Raw genomic sequence first — 8,270 nt, 5'->3', positions numbered from 1 at the left:
CAACAGTGATTTGACCTGTCAGACATGTTAAATTTCAAACCTTGTCTGTGATCAAGATAGCTGAGGGCTCTAACACCCTTTAGCAGAGGTCCAAAATAAACAAGGCGTGGTGAAGTAAACTGTTTTTTGCTCTTGGCAGGTTACTGGAATGGTCTTCCTTTTGCTGTCTGACCCAATGGCAAAGGCTCACTTATCTTCCAAGAACCAGACTCTAAAGGATGCACAAGGACTTCCTTTAAGCAAAGTGAAGGAGGCCAGGGACAATATTTTGGCTGAAGTGAGACACATTTGCTCTTGAGATGCCAGTAAACACATGCATTGCAAAATGCAGTTTTACTTTGATGCGTTTGCTTGTCATGATGGGACTGTGTTGTAGTAATAGCCAAGAAAAGGGTCTGGTTTTAGATATTCTTATTTTTAAAAATATCTAAGAAACTCTACTTCCTTTAACTAGTTGTAAATGGTATTGTAACAGAATCAGTCTTATAGCCATTAAAGTCAGGCTTCTAAGATTAGATACAATACTAAAAGTTGCACTTCCAAGATGTAATGTCTCCATGTAATCTTTCCCATATGGACCCTAAAGCCCCAGATGCTCTAAGATATGTTTAGGTCCCTGTAAGACACAGGGCCATCACTAATTAGCAAAGACCTTGAGCACATGTTTAATTTTAAGCATGTGCTTTTCTCTCCCAGGTGTCCATAGAACTAAGGACTTAAAGTGAATGGGTTTAGGGATATGCTTAAAGGTAAGCATGTGTTTAGTTGCTTCTTTGTACTACGGCTTTATTTGTTTTTACAGGAATAAGAGAAATGAAAGATCTTATTACAGATCAAACACACATAAATGTCCAAAACACAGCAGGGAGGCTTTACGTCTTGGTTCAGAGCCCAGTGAAGTCAATGGAAAAACACCCCAACACCTCAGTGGACTTTGGATCGAAGTCCTCAGAGGACTGATGATGAACCCACTACAGAAACTTATTGAATACCTCATGTTTCTTTGCAAGGTTCCCTTGTTGCTAACAAGGGTTTTTATTAGCTGCTGAGAAGCATGAGAGGCAGTTTTTCAACTCTTAAAATACATGCACATATAGATGAGGCAGAAATACTTTGCTTTGCAGTAGCAATTGAGGTCTGTGGAGCTATGAGTGTTTCAAAAGTTTCCTGGTTCTTAGCAGCAGAACCATTCCTTGGTCCCACTGATTCTAAAGTGTTTGCTCTTTCTTTCATGAAGTGCAGTGAGGCAAGTGTGACACAGTTCCTAGGGTAAATGTTGCCTCTGTAGAGGGAAACGTTTACACAACAGGAACAGCAGGTTCCTTTGAATAGCATTCATCTTTTCTGCCTTTAGATCTCTACAATGTATACAGCAACACCTGAGTCAGTAATTTGGATTCTTTTTTTAGGCATGCAGGGAAATAGACACCATTTTTGAGCAATTTGATCTATTTTTGATGTTCATTTCAGGATGAGATGATGCTGGAGATTTCTCCATTTGATAGGCTGAATTTCCAGCCATACAGCTGGATTTTGATCCCTTGGTTCAGGCTGAATCTTTCCTTTCCAGAGACTGCCCTAACCAAGATCAGCAGAACCGCCTGAGCCATCAGCTATCACCCAGCAGGGAAAATGGTCATGCACCATCTTGTCAGGCTTGTCAAGAAGGTAGGTGTCATTAGAATGCATGTGTTTCTACCTCCTCCTTGGAAGTCATTTGGGTCACAGTACCAGAGCCATGGGACAAGCTTTGTCCAAGCTAGCAAGCAGAGTGCCTTCTAGAGTCTCTGGAGAACTGGTAAGCAGTTAATGCTTGCTAAGCTGATACTGCTTTCTCTTCTATTATTACCTGTGTTTACTAGGTCAAACTGACATTGGTCTGCAAAGATGCGCTATGGCAACATCACAGTACCCATCCAGAGTCTCTGGAGAATTGTTAAGCTGTCAGTACGTGCTAAATTCATGTTGTTGCATTGTCTATTATTGCCTATGTTTTCTAGGTCAGAGTGACAAAGATGAGCTATGGTCACACCATTTTGCTCTGGGAGTACCCTTTGTCACTCTGGGCCTTACTTCCCCATCAATGAAAAACTTCTGGTGGTTTCCATTAATAATGGCTCTGGGATTTGGTGTGCTGGGAAAGTGTCCTGTACCAGTTGCTTAGCACAATGGAATTGTACTGTTCTAAGTTTAATAGAGTAAAAGATAATAGAAGGATATTATTTGATGCTCACTGGATGAGCCCCACAACACCCCCTGATGTTTTATTAGTTTTTTGGTATCTTGATCTTTAACTGAGATCTCATTTTAATGCTAGAGAAAAAATGCTAATGGTCACCAAATTCTAAAATGCAAAACCAAAATGTTGGCTCTGGTTTCTCTTTTCGTTGGTGGTTCAGAGATTGCAGGGAAAGTGATTTGAAGCTTTTTCTTCCTGTAACACCAAAACAGAGGCTGGCTTTTAAGGAAGTGTTTTTGTCGAGTGCCAAGAGCTGTCCTTTTCTTTCAAGCCATTTCACAGCGCTGGAAGACACCAATCAATAGGTAAATGTGAACTGCTAGTACTGTAATTATTATTTCTACTTTTCTTATGATTATGATGATCAGAAACATTTCTTACTTGTTCCCTAGAAGAGTTACTTCTACCTAGTCCCTGTCTTAAATTTTTGCAGTTCTCTGAACAGAATCTGCAGTCCCTAGTCACATTAGAAAAAAGTCCCAAACAAAACCAAACATTGGCTTGGCAAGAAAATGTTAACTTCTTCAACAAGAGGCAAAATACTTCTGTTGCTTAAAAGTAGGTAATTAGACCAAGGACTTTCTCCAAAGTCCTGACAATCTAATGATCATCTTTGGCTTTTGCACTGCATGGAGTTTCTTTTACATTGTTAAATGCATTCCATGTTTCAGTAAATGACACCAGGCTCACCAGCAGTGACTGAGTGATTAGTTTATCATCCTCTTAGTGCAGCCATCTAGATCTTTAACTCTTTAAGCAGTGGCATTTAAGTCTTGAGAACACCCAGGATCATGCCTGAGGCTTTAAGCATTCTCAATTCAAGCAAATCTTAGATATCAAGTGAAAATGAAGAAAAGAAAGTAGGTGGATGCATTCTGATAACACTTTAAACAAGTCAGGTAAGCTAAATTGCAAATAAATACTAGGCTTTTTGCAGAGGAAGCCAGTTCCCTTTTCCTGGGACCACTTAGGTCATTAGATGTCTGAACAGCATAAAATTACAAGGAGAAAATCTAACCATACAAAGAGAGTGAAGGGTGACAAATCTACATTTCCTAAGACCCATAGATGGGGCAAGTTTTTTTGGCTGGATTTACTATTCATCTCTCATGGGGCAGTAAAATGAACAGCTTTACAAAACAACTGATTGTAAAAAAATTGTGTGAGCTGAAACATAGTGTGCCAATGTCCTTGTGCTGAAGTCTTGCTCATGCAGAGATGTGTAATTACATAAAGCTTGGTAGCAACAAAAGTCTTTGGAGAAGGAAGGGCTTCTACTTACCTTGGAAAAGAAAGGTGCTGGAGGATTTTCAGACAGAATGAAAAGACTTTGACCTGTAAGCTGCTGACCAGCTGTGCCTGCTGCTCAGCATCATGGATCGTCACCTATCATCTGATCCTGCTTAGTAATGCGAGCCAGATCACTATGTGTGCCCTCTGCCATGGGAGACATGGAGCTGCTCACTCTGTGGGGACCAAGTGCTTTGGGAGCTCTGTTGCTGGGAAGAGTCTGAAATGTATGAACACAGCATTTACATGCCTCAAACAACAGAAGACAGCCCAGCCTTTATTTGTTTTTTATTTTTGAGATGCCTTTCATCCACTGGCTGTGGTTTTTGGTTTGTTTGGGGTTCTTGTTTTGGGTTCTTTTTTTCAGACTGGGCTTTTGAGCTTTGCAGGTTTGGGTGAAGGGAGTTTTTGCCCAGCAGGGCAAGGGTGATCCTGTGTGAACAGGGAATGGATGGTGCTAGGTGAGATAAATTCTGTATCCTGAAAAGGGTTGATAGTGGATTGAGAACTACCTCTGAGACAGCAGAGTTACATATCCTGCAAGCATAGGCACACTAAATTAGGTCCTCACTTTCCTGGTGACTGTTGCTTTGCCCCCAGGCTGTAGCCATTCTCAACCCTTTAAATACATAGAATCATAGAACAGTTTGGGTTGGAAGGGACCCTCAAAGCTCACCTAGCCCAATCTCCCTGCAATGAGCAGGGACTTCTTCAGCTAAATCAGGTTGCCCAGAACCACATCCAGCCTGGCCCTGAATTTCTCCAGGGATGGTGCATTCGCCACCAACCTGTGCCAGTATTTTACCATCCTCTTTGTAAAAAATCTTTTCTACATGTCCAGCCTGAATCTCCCCTCTTTCAGTTTAAAACCATCAGTCCTCATCCTACCACAACAGGCCCTGCTAAAAAGTCTTTCCTTGTTTTTCTTATAGGCTCCTTTTAAGAGCTGAAAGGCCGCAATAAGGTCTTCCCAGAGTCTCCCCTTCTCCAGGCTGCATAACCCCAACTCTCTCAGCCTTTCCACATAGGAGAGGTGTACCATCCCTTTGATCATTTTTGTTGCCCTTCTCTGGACCCTCTTCAACAGGCCTATGTCTCTCCTGTACTGAGGACTCCAGCTCTGCAGTGCAGTACTCCAGGTGAGGTCTCACCAGAGCAGAGTATTCAGGCACCTGCTTCAAGTAGCTCTACCTAGCAGAAAACATGATGGAAGTGATCCAGCTGTGCCATCCATTTCAAGACACCTCCTTGTGTTGGTCTCTTCTTGGGCTCTTTGTGTCTTACCACCTGTGGAACCTCTGAAAAAGGAATAGTAGCTGTGCTGGTGGCTGCCAGTGGTCCTGAGAGAGGGAAATGAACCACATAACATCTTTGCAAGTCCAAGCTCTCTTTATGGCACACACTAGGAGAGATTCTGTCAGGCTCATCTTGGGTGGCTGCTATTTTGTGCTTTGGATATGGGGTTTGTCTCCACTCTTCCTGACTTAAGTCAATACTCATTGACTGTAACTGCTCTTTGGCCTTCTCGTTTTATTCTTCGCTCTTCAGATATTAATCTTCGCTCTTAATCCAGTGTCTCTCAATACCCATCCCCATGCCTTTTCTCTGTCCTTCACATGCTCAGCCTGGTCTGAAGTGGACAGACATCAGGATTTCCTGCTCTGCTTTGCCTCTGCACCTAACTGTTATGTGAGGAAAGACTGATGGGAAATGAGGTGACTTGCTGAGGGCCTCTGGAGGCATGATGGGTGACTGTGTTTCTGGCAGCCATGGAGTTAGCTCAGTATTGGGTCTTCGTGAAGAATGTTGATAAGGTGATGCCACTTCTATGAATGACATTGTATATTTGCTCTTTGCAACATTTCTTCAAATTCAGGTGTGGTGTCATTTACATACAATATCTGGTTTGGAGTCTTGTTGTCTTATCAGGTATGGGTACAGAGGGTGGGAAAAGGCAGCAGAGTCAGCAGGACAGAGATGGAACATGCAGGACTGCAGGGTGCAACCAGAGGAACAAAGAGGTTCTCTGGGAAATTGCTGCAACTTAGTTCTGCTTTCTGTGACTCAAAGCGTAACAACGGTGTGCCCACGTGCTGGTCCTGGGAGATACCTGTGCAACCCTAGATCCTGTACAAGTAGAAACTGCTGGTTCAGCCCCTTCATCCTGAGCCTTTTGTCCAAAAGTCTAGTTTTAAGCCTATTTCTTTTCATGTCCAGGTGATGCTGTGCACCTGCCAGCTGCGTCATTCTGGGTTGTCTTTGCAGGCCAGTGCCAGCCTATCATGACACCTTGGTGCCTTTGGCTTCAGTCCCGTTTTCTAGAATTGCACTTGGCCTTGCTTTGGCCCTTTGCCCAGACTGAATTTGCCTTCTTGATTTTCACTTCTTTCCCATATCATTTTTCTCTCCTTTTCAGTCTTCCTGCTTATCCTCTGGGGTCTGGCTCTATAAACTCTTCTGCCCAGGTTGACCTCTGTGTGGCTGAGCAACCCCTCACTTCTAAATTCCCTTCAAACATAAGAGGGAGATAGGGGGTGTCTTCAGATTCGCTCCCTTTCTGCCATTTCATTTTTTTTTCCTCTTAAAACTGATTTTTAGATATTCCTTTCCTAAAAGCTCTCTTTCTCCCTTTTCCATGAGCCTGTTCCTCAGTTTTATTCCTCCATTAGCTATTTGGTGACTGGCATTGAAAAAAATAAAATAAGTAGATCCTTCAAAAGGCCTTTAGAGAAAGCTCAGTTTGCCTTGGGATTAGACAAGCACGGTACACACGTACAACGCTGGTTTGCCCACATCGTTTGGATAAGGTATCAGAGAGTACAGACTGTCTTTGCATTGAAGCCTGCAGGTCAAGAAATTGGCCTCTTTTCAGTTCATGGGCTGTGTGGCAGCCAGCCAGTAATCTAAAGCCCTGATGACTATTTCTGGAAATCGCTGGAAACCCACCTCTGACTACAATGTGTTTAATTCCTAGTTTCCAGGCATATTCATTTGCTTCTTCCTTATGGAGTTTTTAGAATGTCCCACAGCAATGATTCCCTTCAGTTCTCCTTCTCAAGTGGGTGTGACAGGAGAGAGTCAGCCCAGGTCTTTCTGCTGTAGATGAGATGTGAATCGCTGCATGTCTCTCCACAATGTATGGGGCAGTACAACTTTCATTTCATATGCTGTAAATAAGAGATCATACAGCATCTGTCACTTTACTCTTCCCAATAACATGGGAGCCCCACTGAAATGGTTTGAAAACCTTTATTTGCTGGGTTGGAATTTCAGGACCTGTTTAGAACTAATGTTTATTTTTGCTTTATTTGTAAGAATGGTGCAAAATGCTTTTGTTCTGGAATGGAGGCACTGACATGCTTTTAATTCTAACTGCCTCCTTTCCCCATTTCTTTAAATTCCTCTTCACTGTAAAGCATTTGCTTAGTCAGTTGGATAAAGTAGGTTCCCAGTGATTCAGCCAGTATCACAGAAGCACAAATGAACCTAGACCTTCTGAAGTCCAAATCAACTCCACCATTAGGCCAATCTTGCTTTAGGCATCTCAGTACTTGCAGCACTGCACCAAATCCATTGCCTTTGAACTTCCCAAGCAGCTAAAGGCCTCCTTTGGGCTGTTGAGTCAGTGTCTATGCATGATGGAAGCAGTGCAGGGAAAAATAGTTAATTGCTTATATAGAAAAGAGCCAAAAAAAGAAGTCAGTTTTCACTGCTGTTGACACAAACTGTGCCCCCACTCAGGTGCTTTTGGGCAGTAATTTTTTGGGAGAGGAGGTGGGTTTTGATTCTGCTTACAAGTGGTTTTGATGCCCCAGAACAGAGCATGTAACAGTAACTAAGAATGTCTCTACCTTGAAAATAAACCCAGCTAACACCTCACTTGTTAGCTTGCTTTATCAATAATAAAACAGAGAGCCTTGCCACACGGTAGTGAAGTAGGTCCTAGTAAAAGGTTTGTCAGGAAGGACTGCAGGTTCTTGTAGCTCCACACTTGCTGCACAAGGCCTAACCCCTTTCATAAGGATTAAACCTGTAGGATATTAGCATCATAGAATCATAGAATAGTTAGGGTTAGAAAGGACCTCAAGATCATCTAGTTCCAGCCCGCCTGCCATGGGCAGGGACACCTCACACTAAACCGTCCCACACAAGGCTTCATCCAGCCTGGCCTTGAACACTGCCAGGGATGGAGCACTCACAACCTCCCTGTGGAACCCATTCCAGTGCCTCACCACCCTAACAGGAAAGAATTTCCTCCTTGTATCCAATCTAAACTTACCCTGTTTAAGTTTTAACCCATTACCCCTTGTCCTGTCACTACAAAGTGACAAAGTGACAAAGTGACAAAGTGACAAAGTCCCTGACAAAGAGTTCCTCCCCAGCATCCCTATAGGCCCCCTTCAGGTACTGGAAGGCTGCTGCTATTAGGTCTCCATGCAGCCTTCTCTTCTCCAGGCTGAACAGCCCCAACTTCCTCAGCCTGTCTTCATAAAGGAGGTGCTCCAGTCCCCTGATCATCCTCGTGGCCTCCTCTGGACTTGTTCCAACATTTCCATGTCCTTTTTATGTTGAGGACACCAGAACTGCACACAATACTCCAGGTGAGGTCTCACAAGAGCAGAGTAGAGGGGCAGGATCACCTCCTTCGACCTGCTGGTCACGCTCCTTTTGATGCAGCCCAGGATACGGTTGGCTTTCTGGGCTGTGAGCACACACTGAAGCTTGTGTTCATTTTCTCACT

The sequence above is a fragment of the Lathamus discolor genome, chromosome 6, assembly GCF_037157495.1.
Source record: "Lathamus discolor isolate bLatDis1 chromosome 6, bLatDis1.hap1, whole genome shotgun sequence".
NCBI lineage: Eukaryota > Metazoa > Chordata > Aves > Psittaciformes > Psittacidae > Lathamus > Lathamus discolor.
This window is presented reverse-complemented; position numbering follows the sequence as displayed.